The sequence below is a fragment of the Lutra lutra genome, chromosome 2 (genome assembly GCF_902655055.1).
Source record: "Lutra lutra chromosome 2, mLutLut1.2, whole genome shotgun sequence".
In the NCBI taxonomy this organism is placed as follows: Eukaryota; Metazoa; Chordata; class Mammalia; order Carnivora; family Mustelidae; genus Lutra; species Lutra lutra.
The window spans coordinates 114,355,388-114,379,074 of NC_062279.1; the positions used below are offsets into that span (position 1 = coordinate 114,355,388).

At 35.1% G+C, this 23,687-nt stretch overlaps 1 protein-coding gene across 1 annotated transcript in view; it reads right to left on the bottom strand.

Moving 5' to 3' along the window:
* The window catches only part of LOC125094280 (bifunctional heparan sulfate N-deacetylase/N-sulfotransferase 4), a 265,257-nt gene that overhangs the window by 99,039 nt on the left and 142,531 nt on the right, over positions 1-23,687 (bottom strand). The window lies entirely within an intron of this gene.

Below are 23,687 nucleotides of genomic sequence, written 5' to 3' on the forward strand. Positions count from 1 at the left end.
GTGTCATAGACATAGTAAATACTTTGGCATGTGGTATGTGGGTGAGTTTAATTCTGAATTTTGAATATAGAAAGTTTTGGAGAAAGATAGGAAGAGAACACGGACTTTCCTCAGATAGAAAAGTAGTCTTACTTGAGCAAGTGCCAAATATGAGAGATGGAAGAACATGCTGTGTGTGTGTGTGTCTGTGTATAAAATGTTGAAGATAACCAGAAAGCTAAGAATGAACTATAATGAGCTTTTACTGTTAACTAAGGGATTTGGAATAAATTCCATTTAAATAATGTAGATAAGCAAGCTCTCTGAGCATAAAGGGACAAGATCTGTTCTACGTTTTTGGAGGAAAGACCTAGTGACAACACATTAAGATGAACTAAAAGTGGAGAGGAAACGAATTAAGGCTGTGCATTAGGAAGTTACTGCAATAGTGCAGAGTAGAGGGAACACGAGTACCCAGACCAGACTGATTATTGGTGGTGCAATTAAAAGCCAGGGGACAAATATCATATGACATACAGTGGTCTTTTGATACAGAGGGTAAAGGAAAAAAGTTAAGGTTCTTCCCTTGGTTTTGGTTCATAGCAGCTCAATTTACTCCTTATGAAACATACACCTTACTATGAGATGCTTACCTTGGGTAAACAGTCAAGTCTAAAGGAAAACAAGTACAAATTTAAAGTGAGAAAATGGAAAAAAATTATTGAAGAATGATATTATATTCCAAGGTACATGATATAGATCTGCAGTTTTCCAATTTATCCTTTTTTATATTTCTTCCTTTAAATGATTATCTGCTTTATAAGACTCCTTCTAGGATTGAATCTCATCAATGAGGTTATAAATGCTAGTTTACAATATTATAAGAAAGTTGATTGAATCAATAAACAGAACACAGAAGTGGTGACAATTGCCATTTATATTTTCCATTATATGGCACACAGCATAGGGAAAGAATTCAGTCTGGCATAATAAGCAAATGGTAAATGGATCAAATATCTACAGTGCCTAAGTCACATGCCACACTCAGCTCAGAAGGTGGGCCCTAAATATTTTGCAAGTCTTCCTCATTTTTCCTTTCATGGAATGACTCTCATCGTAGAGCCAAATTTACCCTCTCTTTCACCAAGATGATGTGTTTTCAAACATCTATTACAATAAATGACTCTGTAGAAAGTCTGTGTTATGAAATCAATGCTATAAAATGAGCTGGAGTTGTTTGCTAGGCACTGGAGAAAATTCATTTCTTGATGTGTGCAGAAGAAAAACACTTTTCCCAGCTTATATTTTCAATACAAGGCAAGGTCGGAAAAGTCCAGTAACAAAACTCCTTGGAAGCTGCCAGAGGGGCAAGCAGCTACTGTTACTTTGACTCATCGCTGTTGGACATGCACTGGGAAAAGCCTTAGTTCTCATGGATTAGTTCCCTGTTGCCCAGTGACATCATCAATAGCCATTCTGAGGATCAGTATCACCAGGTAGCCAGTGTGGATGCATTGGGTATGAGAGGAAGATGAACTTCTTCAGGGGAGAAATATAAGGTTAGCATTCAAAGCCTTTATGTGGTAAATAGAACTCATGTTAATGATGTGTAGACAAGTACTCCTGATTTGCAAGAAAGGAAAAACAATCTGTTATACTCTCATTACTTTTTCATGATTCATATGGAGTTTTGTAATCATCTTGTCCCATGATTTGCAAAATAACAGTGTATGAATCTGAGTAATCCATACTGTTCACTGTCCTAGGCCTCATTTTCTATCCCTGTATAATATGTTATTCCAAATTTGGGACCTAGAACATTAGATAAGTATGTAAATACTTACATACTTTAAATACTTAAATACTTACATATGACATTACAAATGTCATAGAAACAAAGGGGTGAAAAATAAAATCATGAAGAAAATTGAAATATCAAACAACTGTATCTCCTCAGAAAAAAAAAAGACATTTCAATTTTGACAGGTAGTAAAATGAATTGTAGAACTTTCTTGAAAAACCAGAAGGTAAAAAGCAATTGATTTAGTGAGTAGGAAGGAAGAGGCAGTAAAAGGATTTTATTATATTTATTGATTTCTGGGGGCTCAATGTTATACTGCTCGTAAGGTCATCTTATCACACTGACAACCAGAGCTCAATCAAAATAGTAAATCACACTAGATAATTATGAGTTTATGCTTTTTCAATCTAAATGATAACACAAAATGAAAAGTAATTCCCTAGAAACTCTTTTTCTGTTATCAAGAGGCTTGCTGAACTAGAAACCTTCATTCATTACTGTCCAGAGCTTCAAACACCCTTCACAGAGACTGGTCAACTAAAAGGTGAACTAAACATCATACCTATACAAGATCATAAAAATTACAAATTTAAAAGTCTTGTTAAAGTGAATAAAAGAAGCATGCATTTGAAACTATATGAATAGACCTAAAATGACAGAATAAACTAACTCCAATATGGCACTTATTATTTATTAAAACAATGCCCCCTATAGGATCCAAGGTCTCAGATATTATGGTATGACACCACAAATATTTACAGTTTAACTTGATTAAATTTTCCCAGTTATATTAAGTTCCCAGTTGACTAAGAAATGAGATAACATGGTGATTTACGGACTATATAAAAATAAGGTTGCCATTTTTCAAAACCTAGAATAAAATAAAATGCATTTAGCACTAAATATCTAATAGTAACTGCAATGATTTCATTTAGTTTTTCTTTGATCATTCCCACTGATTATATCTGCTTGCAGTTGATAACTATCTAATATTCATGAAGTGTTTCCACATTTATGTCTAACGAGATCCTCATGATAACCTTGTGAGGTGGCCCGAATGTTCCTATCAAATGTGGAAACTGAGGCCCAGGGAAAGCAAATGACTCCATCATGTTCCTAAATGTCAGAGTTAAAATTATAACCAAGTCTTCTAAATTCATTGATTTTTCATTTTCTGTTCTACTAAGTTGCTGCTCCTGTGACCCCTGCCCAATCCAGCCCGTTAATAATTGGAAGCACTTTACAGACTAAGAGAATTGACTTTAATATGTATTTCTGAACTGGAACCCCAATCTGCTTGGAGTGGTTTTCACTTAGAGAGATTATAAAACAAAATTCTACATTTCCCAAACTTCTCTGTAGCTATCATTTTTTGTGCAAACACATTTCAGCCCATTAGAAGAACTCAGGACATATTTCAGAAGGCAGTAGGTGGACAAATGTTAAAGTGTGGCAGCTCCTGGCCCCTGTTGCTGACACATGAGGTCAGGAAAACAGGAAGCTTTCCTGAAGCAGTATTTGGGGCCCAATTGCAGGGAGGCAGTGGAAACTTACTGCTCCTGCCAGAGCTCCCGTGGCAGCTTTTCAAGTGGCTCTTCCCCTAGGGAACCAGTTCTGTCTGGCTTTGTGAGTCCCCTGAGAAATACAGCCTAGAATCTGCTCCGTCAGCCCTTCTGAAGTTTTTGGAAGTACTTAAATCGCTAAAGAAAAACTCCCTCCGTTTAAAATAACCCCAAGTGGCTTCTGCCTTTATCGCGGAATCCTGACTGATTCAGGTAGTTTTTGCCGCTGTGTAATAAGTATGAAAGGTTTAAGGGGTTCATCTGAGATGTCAGTGGTTTGAATTCTCAGAAAAGAGAGGAAGAGTTTGCTAAAGCACTGGTCGATATTTCTACAAGTAAGCTCATTGATATATGACAAACACCTATTTGTCTAGTTGGATACTCTCATGTAATAATGTAGTATGTATGACTGTTTAATTTTACGTACTGGACAGCCGGTGGTAATGTACAGAGAAAATAAATATGAGGCCGGTTTACTTAAATTATAAATACCACAGGTATTTAAAACAGGCCAACATGTGGTGAAACCATATAATGTAGGTAATATAAAGAAGGGGGAGAAATTCTATTGAAGGAACGTTGCTCCAGTGGATTAATCTGAATGTCCACACGTGCCTCTGGACCAAACATGCATTGCAATATTCCTTCATAATGGTAACCACATAGTAACAAATGGGCAAAGAAATCTGTAGGCATCCCGTACAAAGGTAGAAAGACCCATAGACTGAGCATGAGCAGCATTTTGGTGTTGCGTTTTGTGGTCAGTCCCTGTAGACACTTTTTAGAGTACCTGATAGATACACCATAGGGAGCTAGAGATAAAACAGAGAAAAATGGGCTCATGGCCATATAGGAGATCCCCAGATAGTTGGATAGAAAGCTGAAGAATAGATGGAGGGCTAGATACAGGGATGATGAAAAGCCAAACAAATGGTATTTTTCCTATTATTATGTCCTTATGTTTGCATTTCAGGAGATATTGCTTATAAACCAACCCACAATACATTTAGGATAGTATTATATCCCCAGCACTTAGCAACATGCTTGGTACATCGTTGGTATTTAATAAATATTTTTAAAGTAAGTGATAAGTTAAAAAAGTTATTAAATAAATTAATCATAGATATTTAATAAATGAATATAAAAGGAAAATAAAATAATGACTGCATACATGAATATACTTTGCTTTTTTCAGAAAAAGTATAATGCATTAAACAGTATCCTGTTGAACTTAAACTATTGATTTGCACTCCTATGTACACAACTTCTAGGGAGCAGCACTAGAAAGAAAATAGATCTCATTATCTATTTTTCCTTTTAATAAGGACTTGGAATCATATTGTCAACTTTGAGAATGACCCTAGGATTATTGATTTTCCACTGTGTTTTGGGAACTGAAATTGTCTTCTGTTTTCATAAGTGATAAAAGCAATGACTGTGTGACCCTGGAAATTGGCTGGGTCAATCCTGACACTTTTTGGACTGAAGCCTAGTAAATGGTGACAAATCTCTGGAGAGCTCTGTCTTACAAACGGATATTTCTTTTGAAAAAGAAATAGCATAGCAATGGTGTTGCTTCTTTAGCGTGAACTTTCTGATCCTAACTAGAGCTATTTTGAGCAATTGAGATTCATCCCTTCAATATTCTTGATCCTGCTGAAGGTCTACTTTGTTGCCTAGATGGAACTAACAGAAAAATTAAAGTCTTCATTCTCATTGTATGAAATGTAGTTTCAATTTTTCATTTGCATTGTTAATTTTTGTGGTTAGAATTCTTACTTTATTGACAAAATGTTCATTACATTTGGTTCATTAATTTTCTTTATACAATACATATTTATTACATACATGATGTATTAGAAACCATTCTAGGTGCTGGATATATATCAATCAACACAACAGACAGATCTTAGCCATCGGGCAGCACATATTTTAATGGGATGAGACCAAGATTACACAAAATAAGTAGGTAAGATACACAATATATTAGAAGATGCTAAGAGCTATGGAGGGAAATAAAGCAGAGAAAAGGGGAAGTTTGAAGGGGTATGGGTTGCAAGAGTAAATAGATTATTCAGGAAGGGTCCTAGAAAAGGTAACATTTTGAATCGAGGTCTAAAGTTGTGAGGAATTAAGCCATCCAGATAACTTGGGAAAGAGGTGACAGTACGTACATTGCTCTGAGTTAACATCTCCTCAGGTATTTTGAGGGAAGAATAAGAATGCAGTTGTTTTTTGGAGAGGAATTAGCAAAGGGGGAGAGTCACATAACCTTATAAGTTATTTACTGAACAACTCCTGGGGGCACTGTTCATATTGATCATGCATTCATGGAAGCTCTATAATGCAGCATCACTGCAGAGAAGGAATATGTGTGGATCCTTTAGGTCCTGGATATATAGTGCAGCCACAGGATTGGATGATTGATTGAGTAGAAGACACGAGAGAAATACTCAACTTGCAGGATAGGGTTTCTATTAAGTGAGACTGGAAAGTTAAAAAATTAAACAGGTTTTGGGGAGAAAGATAGGACATATGTTTAACTTCAGACATCCACTTGGACATGTTAGGTAGGACGTCAAATAAATACGTTTAGGATTCAGAGGAGAGGGTTCAGCTGGAGATCTAAATTTGTGAGATAACAATACATAATATAAATTTTATTTAGAGTCATAAGACTCATTAGGATCATCAACAGAATGAATGCAAAAATAGAGAAGTCTGACAGATCTTGGGGTATTTAACACTACAAAATCAGGGAGAAGAGAAGAAATCCAGGATATATACTGGAATATATATCTGGAGATACTGGAGTTATCTCAAGTGAGATTAGAGGAATACCAGGAATCCACAACTAAAGGAGAGCCAACTGCAGAAAGTGATCAAGGAGTCTAAATGTCGAGTGCTGCTAACTGATGAAATAAAATGAGAAACTAAGAACTGCACATTGGTTTTATTATTGGATGTGCACTGGTGAACTGGATGAGTTCAGACGGATAGGTAAAGGGAAAGCACATTAGAATGGATTTAAGAGAGAATGTGAGGTCCTGTGATGGAGACAGTGAGTATTAACAACTGTTTCAAGAAGTTTCACTAAAATGGAGAGTCTAGAAAAGGTGTAGCTGGAGGGAGCCTTAAGCGCAGGGTTACCTAAAGATGGGAGTAATAGCAGGATGTTTGTATAGAGAGGGGACAATTGCTGGAATAATGCTCTTAAACACTTGGAATGGGGTGGGATTGGGTGCAAAGTGGAGAATTTGGCCTTTTTGTTTCTAGTTGTTTTATTCATCGTTTCAAGGCAGAAGCCAACATTGTGTGCTTCCCTCACAGGATGCCAGTCCACAATTTGTATATATGTCATTATTAAAACAGCTTATGTTAATAAGTGGTACCAATATATTTCAAAAGCTTTTAGTAAATAATTATGGCCACTGAGTAACTCTCTGTAAAAATTATTATAATTATGTATATTTTTTGTGACTATGTTAAAATCATACCTATTACCGTATTTTCATTTTGTTATCATCATGTTGAAGGGGTAATTGTAGTAATGGAAGTAGTAATGTGGAAGTTCCCTTTTTTTTTTAAAAGATTTTACATATTTATTTTGAGAGACAGAGTGCAAGTGAGAGAAAGTGCATGAGCAAAGGAAGAGGGACAAGCAGACTCCTCACTGAACAGTGACTGTGATGCAGGGCTCGATCCCAAGACCCTGGGATCATGACCTCAGCCCAAGGAAGAGACTTACTCAATTGAGCCACCCAGGTGCCCCTGGAATTTCCCTTCTAATTTATTGATTTTTTTTTTTTTAAGTGAAATAAGATAATCAGCCGAGAGTGAGGATCAGGGGAGAGGTGTGGCAGTTCACAGAGAGGAGGCAATCCTATAGAACAGGATGATGAACAAAGTGAGGCCTTGCAGTGTAACTTCTGGGAAGATTTGGGGGTCTGCCTGAGGTCTGTGGTCATGGCTTTACAGTGGGAAAAGTCAAATGTTGGCCCCAGTCAAACATTCAGTTTCAGGGGTACAGGCATAGACTAGGTGGAGATTTGGATTCAAATAAGGCAGAGGCTTTGCAGTATGATGAACCAAGAAGTACAAAGGAGTTCAGGATGTATTCAAGGGGAATGCTTATGCTGTTTGGCTCTTGAAATAAGCAGAATAAGAAGGTAAGCAAGAACCTGAGAAGAGGGAAGGGTGGCAGAGATGTGGTATGAGAATATCTCATGGAACACCAGACTGCATTTCAGTACTTTTCTCCCTCATTGTTGCCTCTGCTACATGGAAAGATTTGGTTCCAAATTTAATTTAGTAACAAGAGAAACAGTACCACATATTAAGTATTTAGAGCTTCTCACAATGCCCTTACCCTGAAAGAAATGATAACATTAAAGATTCTTAGATGTGTTAAGAGTCAGATGGAAACAAAAATAGTACTATCCATCCCATTATGACACCATTTCTATAGACACATGCAAAAAGAAGGTACTCAAAATAATTTTGATGAATACAAATTATACTATCTTTACAATATGTTTTATTTGTAATTTTATCTCAACTATGCCTAATTTATCTTGTCATATCTTCTCTTCATTCTTAATACCTAAAGAATGTATACATACTATATATTAGCTATTTTTAAAAATTTATTATTATTACTTATTACTTATATATACTTCTTCTTCTTCTTATTATTATTATTACTTAATCCTCCACTTGCCTATGTTCATGGAATAAAGCATTACTTTAGGTGGGATGGTTAGGGGATGTGTGTGTGTATGTGTGTGTGTGTGTGTATGTTTGAAGTAGATATGTTGAAGAGGGCAACTTGCACTTTTTAAGGCTGGCTAGAATGCTCTGGATTTTATGATTTTGAACACATTTCCAAACCTTTTGGGTGCTTACACAATTATATAGCTGATGGGTTGGAATCAGTAATTTAAACACATTACTTTGCAGATATAGATTTGCATAAACTATTACTTTCTCTGAGCAATGGAATATATTTCTAATATTATTTTCTAGTACAGCTGAGATTTCTTTTAGGAGTCATTTTCCTCTTAACATCAACTTAATGCATTTATGGGAAAATGTGTTAAACATTTGGTATAGGCATGTGCCATTCCTCAGGTTGTCAATTCCCTCCCCGACCCCAAAATACAGGGTCTTATTGCATTTTAAAATCCTTCTGTGACATCCAGTGCCTTCTCTAAGAGTTAGAATATTCATATCTCTGATTGTTTCCAGCATAGGGAGCCTCTACTACATGTGAAATAGGTTAAATTTCATTAGACAAAAAGTAAGTTTATGTTAATAAATGGCACCTATATATTAATAAAAACCCCTTAAATTATGATCACATGAGTAACTGCCTATACAGATGATTACATTATTATGCTTTTCTGTAGATATGTTGACATGTTTCAGATTAAAATCATACAAAATATTATATTTCCATTTTATTATCTTCATGTTAAAAGGGTATCATATTTGGAAATCAAAGCATTGATGCAGTTCTCATCTCAAAACAACCTGACTTCAAGCACTCTAATTCTCCTGTATTATCAATCAGCTTTACCTCTCTCCACTGTCAACATGCTTGGAAGCAATTTCTCCCATTCCCATATTGCTCAAGTGACTGCAGATATGACTGCAGGGGACTGAGGTGTCAACTAGAAAGAGGTAATCATGGAATGATGAAAATGTTCAGCCACTATGGATAAAGTATGAAAGAAACTACCAAGCTGAAAGGATTTTTCAAACTGAAAAAGGCAAAAGAGAAAAAGGAAAAGAAAAATATGTGGTAACAATCACCTTTGATGAATTATCCAATTTGAAGAGGGTTTACTGGACACAGCAGGAGTTAAGCAAAAAAACAAACAGAAAACTTGAAAATCTTGGCTCTTGGTTATTTCAGTCATTTAATAATTAAAAACAAGTTTGGTCAGTGAAGCAGTTAAATTAAAATCTAAGAGTGAAAGTTAATTATGCAATTATTGACCATCCTAAGAATCTACTCATAAAACTACTGTTTTGCTCAAACTCTGTACCAGAAAGACAAAAGTGAAAACAAAAAGCAGTGGCTTAAAAAGGAGATGAGGTTGCTTAAGTAATGGGAATTTGGGAGATAAGCAATTGGTTCAGAGGTTCAAGAATGCCAGAAGTGTGCTCTCTTATTCTCTCAACCTTTCCTTCATAGTTTTAAGATGCCACCTTGGTTCAGCCAATAGGACCAAATATAAGGCAAAACAAAGGAGCAAAGGGTAGAAGGGAAAGGATCAGCTGTATCTAACCTGCTTTCCTGGAGCCTCATACCACCATTTATCCTTATATCCACGGCCAGAAATATGTTAGTAGTCTCCTATCTGAAATAAAAGATGAAGAATCAGTCCTTTACCCAGACACTTGGCTCCACAAGCAAACTTTGGGTTCATTCTGAAAGGAAGATGTAAAAAATGGGTACTAAGTATTCATTTAGAAGTGACAACCAAGGACTAAAGACATCTGTTCCCTGAAATGAGAATGCAGAAATGAGAATTCCCATGCCCTATTGCTAAGCTGTTCACTTCCGAATCTTATGTACAAAAGACACGCAAGAATAATGATCTAGAAGGCTATAGAAGAGCAACGAATTAGAGTACATTAATTAGGAACATTGGGAGATGATAGAAGAATCTGGAGAATTAGTATTTCAAATGGTAGACAGAGTTCTATGCAAAGGTGGTCATGCGGTTGGATTTAGGTTGCTGAGGCCCTGAGGCCTGGAGTATAAAATTTCTGCATATTCTGGCCCCACAGGAGCTACTCAGGCTCATCTCCTAATTCCCAACTCAAAGCTTTCTCTGATACCAAATCAATTTCTTCTTCCTTTTCTCAATATTTTATGCTCCTTTTGGAGACTCATAAGGGTAAGAATTATCAGAAATGTATTTTACGTTCTACAAATTTCATACTTTCAAGGACACAAGAGATTACCGATAATCACTGATGGATATATGTGCGTTAATTACAAAGTAATACTGTTAGCATTATGATTGCAATTTGATATACTTTCTTCTGGATCATTATGTGTGTAGGCCACAGTTTGACAAACTTTTACTCTGAAGAGCTATGTGGTAAATATTTTGGACCCTGCCAGCAACATAATGCCTCGGTCATACATTTTTCTTTGATCGTTTGTTTGTCTGTTTTTTACAATCCTTTAAAAATGTAAAAACAATCTTTAGTGCACCAGCCATATAAAAACAGACTGCAGGCCAAATCCCACAGGCAGTACTTTCCAGACCTACTGATAGGTCACTGCTGAAACAATATAAATTTTACTAGGAGAGTGGAACACTTTATTTGGGCATTATCTTGTGCTCTTTGCACATTGTCTTTCTGTCTAGGTGCTCCTGTCCTGTCTTCTGCCTCAACAACACTCAGTTTTCACTCATGTTATCTTAATGGTCTGTCCTGTTTTTTAAAAATTTTACTTCCCCTTATAACTAACCAGTGTCTTCTTTGTATCTGTATAAAGCTCTGTACATTTCTGTCAAAAACCACAAAACACTGTCTTATTACACTTAAGTAAAATCTCTGAGGATAAGCAGCATCTCATTCATTTCCACATCCCTGATACCAAGTAAATGCTTAGCAGATAATACATATTCATAAATTGTCTGTGAGGAAAAGGAAGAAAGAAAGAAAAGAAGAGAGGAAAGAAGAACTAGTATTTTTGTGTTATTTGCAAAAAAAAAAAAAAGGAAGTAAGATAGGAAGGAGCAAATGAGTGAAGGAAAGAGAGAGTTACTTTTTCACACTGGAAGAAGTATCTGAACTTTTTTTTAACATAATTGGAAAACAATAATTTCAGAGTCAAGAGTTCACATATACATGAATCAACGCTTTCTAATTTTTTTCACTTATTTCTTTAAAAATACAACTTTTGGGGTGCCTGGGTAGCTCAGTAGGTTAGGTGTCTGCCTTTGGCTCAGGTCATGATCCTGGGGTCCTGGAATAGAGTCCCATATTGGGCTCCCTGCTCAGCAGGAAGCCTGTTTCTCCCTCCCCTCTGCAGCTCTCCCTGCTTGTGTGCTCTCTTCTCTCTCTCTCTGACAAATAAATAAAATCTTAAAAAAGAAATAAAAAAAAATACAACTTTTATCATCCATGTTCTTTTTTCTTAGAATGTTTGGTAAGATACTAGTCTCTTTTAATTATTAAAAATTAGTGATCATATTCAGTATTGAATTATGGATAGATGGAGAAATAAATGAAAATATCTTGTATCTGTCCCCAACTTGCATATCACATAACCTTGAGAAACCCATTTGGTGGTTACCACCAACCTCTTATTTCAAAAGGAATGATCATATGTTTCTGGAAGAAATATGGTGAAATGATGGTAGCCATGATGATGACGATGATGACAAATATTTTTTGAAACACTTAATTGCCAAATGCTTTGCTAAGCATTAGACATACATAAACATGTACACACATCATTTAATCCTCATAAAAACCTCTGAGGTACAAACTACTATTATCCCCATTTTACATATTTGAAAATAAAAAGCACACGGATTTTAAGTTGCTTACTAAGGTCACCCATTTAATAATTGACAAAGATGGAATTTGAATTAAGATAGGTCTGAAGCCCAATGCCTGGGCTTAACTAATACACTGAACAATTAGGCAGTCGCCTGCACAGGGTAAACTCATGTCACAAAAGATTTGTGTGTGTAAAAATAGCTAGGGTTTTGTTTTCTTCAGTGCAACATAACTTTGTCTTCTGTATTTTGTGCACAGTTTACTCTTCTATATATTATAAACAAAACTTAATATTTAGAAGAAATATTTATTTGCCTTAGAGCAAGTAAATTAAATATTAATAACTACTTTAAGCATTTATCAGCTTATCTCCTAGGGGGAAATCCTCTGCTTCAATTGTTTTATATATCAGCTCTTGAAAAGAATTAGATCCTCTAGTTAATCTTAAAAGATTATTTAAATGCATAAAACCCATAAAGCAGAAGGAATGACTTTCAAGGTTTTATATTTACCAAAAGTAATGATAACAAGGTGTTCAGAAGAGATAGATGCAAACCTTGATAGATTTACACTTAAAACATTTTGAATGATAGACATAGTTCATTTCCTTCAATTATTGCTGCTCAATATTAAACTTAATTTTGTAGGTGGCATTTATTCCTGAGGTTAAACATGTTCAGAAATAAAATAGCTCCTTGATAGAAAAAAGATGTTGCAACTAAAATAAGAGGGACGCCTGGGTGGCTCAGTTGGTTAAGCAGCTGCCTTTGGCTCAGGTCATGATCCCAGCGTCCTGGGATCGAGTCCCACATCGGGCTCCTTGCTTGGCGGGGAGCCTGCTTCTCCCTCTGCCTCTGCCTGCCATTCTGTCTGCCTGTGCTTGCTCTCTCTCCCTCTCTCTCTAAAAAAAAAAAAATAAAAAATAAAAAAATAAAATAAAATAAGAATTTGGGGGATGGGTGGGTCTGATGTTGCCCTCAGCTAGGAAAATCAAATAGATAAATATGTATTACAGAGATTTTCTAAGGGAAATTCTTTTTTTTCTTTTTTTAATTTTTTTTTAAAGATTTTATTTATTTACTTGACAGACAGAGATCACAATTAGGCAGAGAGGCAGGCAGAGAGAGAGGAGGAAGCAGGCTCCCCACTGAGCAGAGAGCCCGATGCGGGGCTCGATCCCAGGATCCTGGGATAACGACCTGAGCAGTAGGTAGAGGCTTTAACCCACTGAGCCACCCAGGCGCCCTCTAAGGGAAATTCTTTCATCTACCTGCCAATACCAGACCAGCAAGTCAAAGACTAACCATGATACAACACATGACAACAAAAGCCATTTTTCCCCTCTAAATCCATTGCTAAGCAGTATGAATAATAATAGCTAATGAAATACCAATTTTAATTTTCAGGCAAAAAGTTCATGCTATTCTTCCTATTGTAGGTTTGGTCAAAGTAGGAATTGGTGAAAACCTTAGAGACTGCTTGAATAAGTTAGCTAAGGACTTTATTAAACAATATCATTCCACTTGTAAAAGGGGTAAAAAATCTCCTGGAAATGGGTAGCTGAAAGAAAAATAAAAATATTTCCACTAATTACGTAATATGCTGATTATTATACCATTTGCACGCTTCAGTTTTCCATGTTAACCTTTTTTTTAAAATTTTTTTTAAGATTTTATTTATTCATTTGACAGACGGAGATCACAAGTAGGCAGAGAGGCAGGCAGAGAAAGAGAGAGAAGCAGGCTCCCCGCTGAGCAGAGAGCCCGATGCGGGGCTCCATCCCAGAACCTTAAGATCATGACCTAAGCCGAAGGCAGTGGCTTAACCCACTGAGCCACCCAGGCACCCCTCCATGTTAACCTTTTAAGTTTTTATGCAATAACATCTACTTCTCTCAATACAGAAAGAAAAGTCTGTGTTCTTCAACAATTTTTCACTTTGCAGAAATCATTTACATATTACCTTAATTATCTGGACTATGGTTTAAAAAAGAAAAACAGTAGCTCATGAGTTGGTAGAAAAACAGGGCTCATTAGTTGGTTCCTTTTGCCCTGGTAAGACTGGGTTTTCCAAAGATCATCAGCTTTTGCTTGGGGTGTTATATGGTCAACTGACAGATTACTGGATTAGGAACCACAAAGTGGAGTATGGGTTCTCAGTGTGACCATTTACACAGGAGCTCAGTTTTCTCATTTGTGAAATCAAATGCTTTAACTATCACTTTGGAAACAAGGGTAAGAAGCTTGCTGTATCTGATTTCCAAGCTCAGAGCAACTCAGATTTATGGAATTTTAGAGATATCACAGACCTCAATGGTTATCTAGTTTGACCACTTCATTTTAATAAAATGAGACTCTGCTGCTACATTTAGATAACATGATAATGGCTAGAAGAGAAAGTTCTCAATCTTATAAACCATAACCTGGAAAACTTGAAAAAGTAGATGCAAAAATTCAAAAAATTTCAGAACACAGATGAGGAGGAAATAGTCCACATATTCTCAGCAGACTCTGAGAGTACAACAAAATCATTTGTATAAACAGTGAAAACCTTTAGTCCTTGTGAAAAATGAGACATGATACTTAGTATGCATTTATTAATTCTAAAGCAATGTTATGTATTTTAGAAAGTCACTCTCTGAAATGGTTAAAACAATAAATCACCCAGATTCTAAAGCTTTTCAGTGACAAATGGATAAATCACACATTGTAATACACATATTCTATCTTGATATAGCATATATTAAAGATTGAATCTATAGGTGTGTAATTTTGAGTATCCCAGATAAAACTCACGAGTATTAATAAGAAAGTATAAAGAATTATGATGGACAAAATATTGTCATGGTAAAGGAACATGGTGATACATAAATTGTGCCTATAAATGATGTTTTTGAATAATACATGAGAAATGTATGCATATTTAACATAAATAGAAAAAATAATTAATAGTTATAGTGATGAAGAGATATCTCTACTGACCATGTGGTGTATATACAGAAATACTTTTGAACTGTTATAAAATGCTATCTGTAAATAAATGCTCTGCATTCAGTAACAAAATCATTTATATGCTCATACAAGAGAGTTTTAAGTTTTCTGGTTGCTCTTCTATAATCTTCCCACTGTGATTTTATTATTTTCTTCCTTCCTAAGACCATTTTGCTCATCAGAGGTTTCCAATAAGTATTATTAGATATATTCAAGATCATAAGAATACTCCATTTACTACACATTTAGAGAATTTTTACAGCTCCTTCTTCCAAGGAAATGCCATTAATATTTGATTTCATTATTTAATGCTTTTTCAAACTTAGAAATACTTTTTGCCTACCCTGCTTTAGGATTTAAAGTACTGATACAAAAAAAACAGACATAGTAGATTTAACAAACAAATGACTTCAAAGCCACAGTGGGTTTTAATTTGAAAACACAGTCTAGAAATTCTAGCACATCAGGGGAAGTTACTGGAGACTTTCAAGTACCAGCCATTAAAATATCAGATGGGAACATGGAGCACAGGAAACAAGGGGTCAGTGCAAAGGCCTTAAGGGCTATTATAAGGTGGTTTGGAGGGCTTTGAGACAAAATGAGACAGGATCCGAATTAGAAGTTAACAGGTCACTATAGCTGCTTTAATAGAATAGATTCAATAGGCCCAAGAGTGGAACTGGACACCAATGGGGCGCTATTGTAAATTAGTCAAGATGTGATGGTAGAATTCCGACTTTTGGAGAATTCTGACAACCATAACTTATAAAAATTATTTTAAAAACAACCATTTGGGGGTGTCTGGATGGCTGAGTTGGTTAAGCATCTGTCTTCAGCTCAGGTCATGATCTCAGGGTCCTGAGATGGAGCCTAGAGTTGACAGACTCTCTGCTCAGTGGGGAAGTCTGTTTCTCCCTCTCCTTCTGCCCCTCCCCCCACTCATGTTCTCTCTTTCTCACTCAAATAACTAAATAAAATCTTTTTTAAAAACCCCAACCAGTTAAAATCTCTGGAAAAATGAACTAAAAGTATACAGCAAATGAAGAAACATTATTCAAGAAAATCTACAATGATTAGAAGATTGGTAAGAACAGTAAGAATATATACCAACTGAACCATGTACCTGCACCCTTCCCCACATGCCTCAGTTTAGAATGACAAAATTCCTACCCCAGAACAGTGCAGCCAGAAACACAGGGTTTGGGGTGCCTGGGTGGCTCAGTGGGTTGAAGCCTCTGCCTTTGGCTCAGGTCATGATTCCAGGGTCCTGGGATCAAGCCCGGCATTGGGCTCTCTGTGCAGCAGGCAGCCTGCTTCCTCCTCTCTCTCTCTGCCTACCTCTCTGCCTACTTGTGATCTCTGTCTCTCAAATAAATAAATAAAATCTTAAAAAAAAAAAAGAAAAAGAAACACAGGGGTTTCTCTCTCCTTGAATTCAGTCTAAAGCTGTGATCCTCCCTGGGAGTGGCAGGCCTTGAGGATTTCTCATTCCCCTAGCTCTGTGCACAGAAGTTCTACTTTAGGCAAGAGCAGCTGAGAGATCTAGAGCTCTTCCTCAGTTGTATCTCAGATTCCAGAGACCAATAACACTGAAACCACGATTTGTCCTTGTTCCAGCTCAATTGTAGGGTGATGGTTTTAAGCCAGGAGAGCCGAACTGAGAAGAGCAGAGTCTACCATCCCAATCTACCACCCTGCTCATAAATCTTGTCACTTTGAGAGAAAGAGGTCATCGTCCCCACTTCCGGTCCAGAGCAGTGAGTGCAAAGATTTTGCTCTGGAGGAGATGGAGGCCATAGAAAGAGAGAGCTCCTAAATTCTTTCCAAGGGAAGTGATATTATTTGGGACAGAGTATGGAAAAGTTCAAGCCTAAGGTCACCCTTGAAAACAATAGAGATTTTGATGGGAAACAATTTAGAGGAGGCTGTTGTTATTTTAATTAAAATTCACAATAAGCTAATAATAGACCAAACAAGAAGTTTATTGGAGAGAACCAAGGAAAGGGATAGCTAAGAACACTCCTGTGGTTGGAAAAAGTCTCACAGACCTACCTCAAAGACTACTTTCTGCAAAAAGGAATGCACTGCATTAATTCAGACTATGGTAAAGGCTGCACCTTAAGGCAATGAAAAACCAAGGAGCATGCTGCTAGTAATTAATGGAGTTTCAAACTGGTAAAATCAGGAAATAAAAAAAGACAACACTGCTAATTTTATAAAAATCAAAAGAGCCATAAGGGATATTATGAACATTCTGTGACAAAAAATTTGGTAACTTAGGTGAAATGGATAAATTCATAGAAACACATGAAATACTAAAACTGATTCAAGTGGAAAGAGGAAATCCAAATAGACTTATAACAAGTAGAGATTGATTTAATAATTTAAAAGCTCGAAATTATTAAAAGCCAGGCCAGGAAATTTCACTGGTGAGTTCTATCAAACATGTGATACCAGTCATGGACATGGACAAATCATGATACCAATCATGGACAGATTCTTTCAAAACACAGAAGAGGAGAGAACATTTCTCAACTAATTCTGTGAGGCTAGTATTAGCCTACCACCAAAACCAGAAAAAAATATAATAAAAGAAAACCACAAACAATATCTCTACGAATGCACAAGCAAAATCTCTAGCAAAGTACTAACAATTAAATTCAGTAACATATAAAAAACATTACACACCAGGACTAACTGAGATTTATCACAGGAATGTAAGGTTAGTTTAACATCTAAAAACTAATGATTATAATACATTATGTCAACAAAACAAAGGAAAAAACAAACCCAACTGAATAGACCTCCCTCAAAATGTATGGAGATGCCAACATTCTTTAATAATAAACATACCCAACTGAGTAGGAATAGACCTCAGAACTTCAACTTGATAATGGGTATCTATGAAAAGCCTCTAAGTAGCATCGTGCTATGTGGTGAAAGACTGGATGCTTCTCTTCTAAGCTCAGGAATAAGACAAGGATTCTTGTGCTTGCAATTTTTATTCAACATTATATGGGAGGTTCTCACCACAGAAACTGGACAAGAAAATGATATAAAATGTATCCAGATTAGAAAAGAAGTGAAACTATCTCTATTTATAAATGATAAGATCTTATATATAAACAATCCTGAAGAATCTACTAAAATAACTCCAGAACAGTAATTGAATTCGGCAAATTTGAAGGTTACAAGCTCTATATACAAAAATCAATTGTATTTCTCTATATAAAAATAAATGACGTGAAAGTGAAATTAAGTAACAATTCCATTCACAATGGCATAAAAAAGAATACAATACTTGGGAATGTATTTAATAAAAATGTGGAACATGGATTCTGAAAATAGAAAATATTGTTGAAAAAAAACTAAGAAGACTTAAATAAATGGAAAAATAGCTCTTTTTAAAAAAAAAAAAGATTCTATTTATTTATTTGACAGACAGATTTCACAAGTAGGCAGAGAGGCACGCAAAGAGAGGGGGAAGCAGGTTCCCCACTGAGCAGAGAGCCCAATGTTGGGCTTGATCCTAGGACCCTGAGATCATGACCTGAGCCAAAGGCAGAGGCATAACCCACTGAGCCACCCAGGCACCTCAGGAAAACAGCTCTTGTACATGGATCAAAAGACTAAATATTGCTAAGATGGGAGCATTTCCCAAATTAATCTGTGGATTCAATGCTATCCTGTCAAAATCCCAGCTAGCCATTGTGCAGAAATTGATAAGCTTATTCTAAAATTCATATGAAATTGCAAAGGACCCAGAATAAACAAAACAATTTTGAAAGAGAAAAATGAAGTTGGAGGACTCACAATTCCCAATATCAAAACTTATTGTGAGTATATAGTAATCAAGATGATGAGATCTAACACAAGGGCAGGCATAGAGACAAACAATAGAACTGAGAGTCTAGAAATACTTCTTTACATTTAAAGTCAATTTATTTTTGGATAGAAATACCAAGACAATTTGGTTGAGGAAAGAATAGTCTTTTCAGCAAATAATGCAGGTACAACTGGGTATCCACAAGTGAAAGAATGAAATTGCACTTCACAAAAGAATTAACGAAATGCATCACAGAACTACACATAAGAGTTCATACTCTGTAACTCACAAGAGCAAAAATAGGAGTACACTTTTATGACCTTGGATTAGGCAAACCCTTTTTAGGGTTGACACAAAAAGTACAAGAGACCAAAAAAAAAAAAAAAAGAAAGATAAATTGGACTTTATTAAAGTTAAACTTTTATTCTTCAAAAGACACAGTTCAGAAAGTGAAAAGACAATCCACATTTGAAGAAAATTTTTGCAAATCATAAGTCTGATAAAGTATTTGTATAAAGAATACACAAAGATTTCTTGCAAGTAAATAACAAAAGGCCACTAACTCAACTAAAAAAATGGGAAAAGATTGAATAGATATTCCTCCAATTAAGATATATGACAGCTGAAAGACATATGAAAAAGAAACAACATCATGGTAACATCATTACCATTAGGGAAATGCAAGTCACAACAATTTGATAGCACTTTTTACCCACTAAGATGGCTATAATAGAAAAGACAGTTAATAACAAGGATTGACAAGAATGTGGAGTAACTAGAATCCTCATGCCTTGCTGGTGAGAATGTTAAGTGGTGCAGACAATTTAGAAACAGTCTGGCAGTTTTCAAAATGGTAAAAATAGAGATACTATATGACTCAACAATTCCACTCCTGGGTAAATATAAAGATAAGTGAGAATATATGTCCATACAAAAACTTGTAAGTGAATGTTTGTAGCAGTATTATAAATAATAGCCAAAAGGTTGAAACATGTCTATCAACTGATGAATGGATAAATAAAATATAACATAAATATAGCAATGGAATATTACTTGGATATAAAAAGGAATAAAGTACTGATACAAGCTACAACATATATTAACCTCAAAACACTATGCTAAATGAAAAAAGCTAATCATAAAAGACCACACACATATTTTATGATTCCATAAAATAAAATGTTCAAAATAAGCAAATCTATAGAAATGGAAAGTAAATTAATTATTTCCTACAACTTGGGGAGTTGGAGAAAGGGGAATGACTACTGATGGGTACAGACATTTTTGGAGATGATAAAGATGCTTTAAAATTCATTTTGGTGAAGTTTGCACAAATCTGTGAATATGCTAAAAATTACTGAAGTTTATATGGATGAATTGTATGATATGTTAATATCAACAGCTATAAAGCTGATGAAAAAGATACAACTATAACTTAGACTAAGTAGTTAGTATAGGTGATAAGAATTCAATGACTCTAAATATATTTTCAACTAAATGCAATGGATTGGATGAAAGAAAGAGAAGTGTTAGATAAATCAATGTTTTCAGCTCAGTGGGATGTAACTGGCATTAACTTCAGACTAAAGTTCTGGAGATTAATGTTTTAGTTCATATGCAAATATTTTTCAAATTAATTAAAGAATAAATGTGACTTCTATCATACAGGAGTCCCTATGTCTCTTATTTCTAGTTAGATGTGAAGGCAAGTTTCCATAATGACTTACAATGATTTCTGCCTATTGGTATTCACTACCTTGTTGAATTCTCCTCCCTTTGATGATGTACTTACCTAATGACTATCTTCTAATGAATAGTGTATGGTAAAAATGATGGGATCTCATTTCTGAGATTAGGTTAAAAAGTTCAAGATCCCTCAAAAGTTCACACGATTGCCAAAAATGTTTCACAATTATCTATGCTTTGGTGTTTTGCTTCTTCACATTTTATTTAAATCCTTCATGCTTATGTAAGTGTCTATTCTGCTGAGTGCACAGAATACCTTGTTCATTATTGAGCCTTCAAAATACATTATTTGCTATCTAGTGAACTTTCATTAAGTCAATATTTGGTCACAATTTTATTTTTTATTAAATATTCTTACCTTCTCTACATTTTCTATCTTTGAAATACCCTATTAACTATAATTATCAAGGTGTTTGATATCTTGTATTTGTTGTACAGTGTAAGTGTATATACGTATTATTTAGTAAAGATACACACATGGCAGCTATTGAAAGGCAGCTCCCTCAGTTTTATATCTTTGGGCCGTGAATTCCAATATTACACTCCTTTTATTTTTTATTTATTTATTTTTTTAAAGATTTTATCTATTTATTTTCAGAGAGTGAGAGAGCACAAGCAGGAGGAGCAGCAGGCAGAGGCAGAAGGAGAAGCAGGCCGATGAGCAGAGAGCCCAATTTGGGACTTGATCCCAGGACTCTGAGATCATGACCTCAGCCAAAGGCAAATGCTTAACTGACTGGGCCACCCAGGGGTCCCAACACTCCTTTTATTTTTTAATTAAAACCTCTACATAAGTGATATTTAAAGATTTTCTATCATTACTCTTTCATGAGTTTGAGTTTTTATGAGAACAGTTTAAATGTCAGCATTTTTCTTATCAGAAAAGTTGTCTAATTATGAAAAAAAATTATACCAAATTCATAAATATGTGGAGCATTTTAAAAATAGAATTTAAAAACTTAAGCTTTGGGGTTTCTGGGGGCTCAGTCGGTTATGCATCTGCTTTAGGCTCAGGTCATGAACTCAGGGTCCTGGGATCAAGCCTTGCATCGGGCTCCCTGCTCACTGGGGAGTCTGCTTCTCCCTCTTCCTCTTCTCTTCCCCTTGCTCATGTGCTCTCTCTCAAATAAATAAATAAAATCTTTAATAAATAAATAAACAAACAAAAATAAAAACCTATGCCTTTATTTCAAGAATTCTTATTTACTCATAAATAAGATGAATGACTATTTAACAAAATATCAAGAAAAACACATAGTTATTGAAAAGTTATTGAAGACAAGTTTATTTGTTTTTTTGTTTTGTTTTGTTTTGTTTTCCTTCAGGATATTTATGGTCTACTACTACTGTCAGTGAACTGAAGGGGCTCATTCATTTGAAAATGTTAATGAGTCTGTATACAAAACTTCAAACAACAAAACAATATTTCTTAATTTCTTTTTTTCCCCCACAAATCTATTGTGGAATAAAAATAAATAATCCTGGTTTATGCCACAGGCACTCTTGTTCTCTAGGTTTGAAAAAGAGGCATGGGTTAAGTAAGGAATGATTTTTGGTAACATTTCCATTGGGCAATTTAATGTTAACCAATGTTCCCCATTCTCTTGAGTTTTGTTTGTCTGTTGTCATCTTTGAAGCATTGCTTCTAGTTAGTGAGATGGTCAAGCAACAGAATAAAAGCAAAAAGGTATGGTTTACTAAAAGAAAGAATCAAAATATATTTTCCCCACCCTACTGCCATACAAACATAGATTCTTAGAGTTAACATATCTTGGTTGACTACACTTATCATTCAACTAACTATAGTTATCATTCAACTCTATACAAGCATATAGACACTCACATGGCATATATGTTCATGTAAGCATGTATAGCATGTAAGCATGAATACAGATATATATGCACACATAAATACATTCATACAATGCATACACATGTGTTCATGGATTAAGCATGTACATACATATAACTTCCTATATATACACACATGCATTCATACCACATGCATTAATGTGCATTATTTAGAAATAATAGTGCTTTGAAAACTATTAGAACTTATACTTGATTTGAGGAAAGTACAAATTACAGAATTGCAATTACAAAATTAATATATAGAAAAATGTTGAGTTTCTTTGCACTAATAAGGAAGTAGTAGAAATAGAAATTGAGAAAATAATACCATTTATAATTGCACCAAAAGCATAAAATACCTAAGAATAAACCTAAACAAGGATATGTGGCATCTGTACTATAAAAACTATAAAATTCTGACAAAAGAAATGGAAGATGACACAAATGGAAAGATGCTCATGGATTGGAAGGACCAATATTGTTGACATACCCATCCTACCCAAAGCAATCTATAGATTTAATGCAATGCCTGTGAAAATACTAATGACATATTTCATAGAACTAGAACAAATAATCCCAAATTTATATGGAACCACAAAAGATTACAGCTAGCCAAAACAATCCTGAAAAACAAAGCTAGAGGTGTCATAATCCCAAATTTTAAAATATACCACAAAATTGTAGTGATCAAAACAGTATCATATTGGCACAAAAATAGACACGTAGATTGATAGAACAGATTAAGGAGCACAGAAATAAATCCACAATTATATGATTAATTAATCTACAACAAAGGGTGCAAAAAATGCAATGAGAAAAAAGATAGTCTCTTCAACAAATGGTGTTAGGAAAACTGGACAGCTATATGCAAAATAATGAAACTGGACCACTTTCATATACCATACACAAAAATAAATTCAAAATGGATTAATGTTTTAAATGTGAAATCTGAAACCATAAGACTCCTAGAAGAAAACATAGTATTTTTTGACATCAGCCATAGAAACATTTTTTTTTTCTTTTTTAGATATGTCTCCTCAGGCTAGGGAAACAAAAACAAAATTATACCTTTGTGATTACAGGAAAATAAAAAGCTTCTGCACAGCAAAGTGAAATCAACAAAACAACAAGGCAACCTACTGAATGGAAGAAGGTATTTGCAAATGATCTATCTGATAAGGGGTTAATATCCAAAATATATTGAGAATTTATACAACTCAACACCAGAGAAACAATCTGATTAAACAATGGGCAGAGTACCTGAATAGACAGTTCTCCAAAAAAGACACAAATGACCAACAGACACATGAAAAGATGCTCAACATCATTAATAATCAGAGAAATACAAATCAAAACCATGATGAGATATCACTTCACAACTGTAAGAATGGTTAGAATCA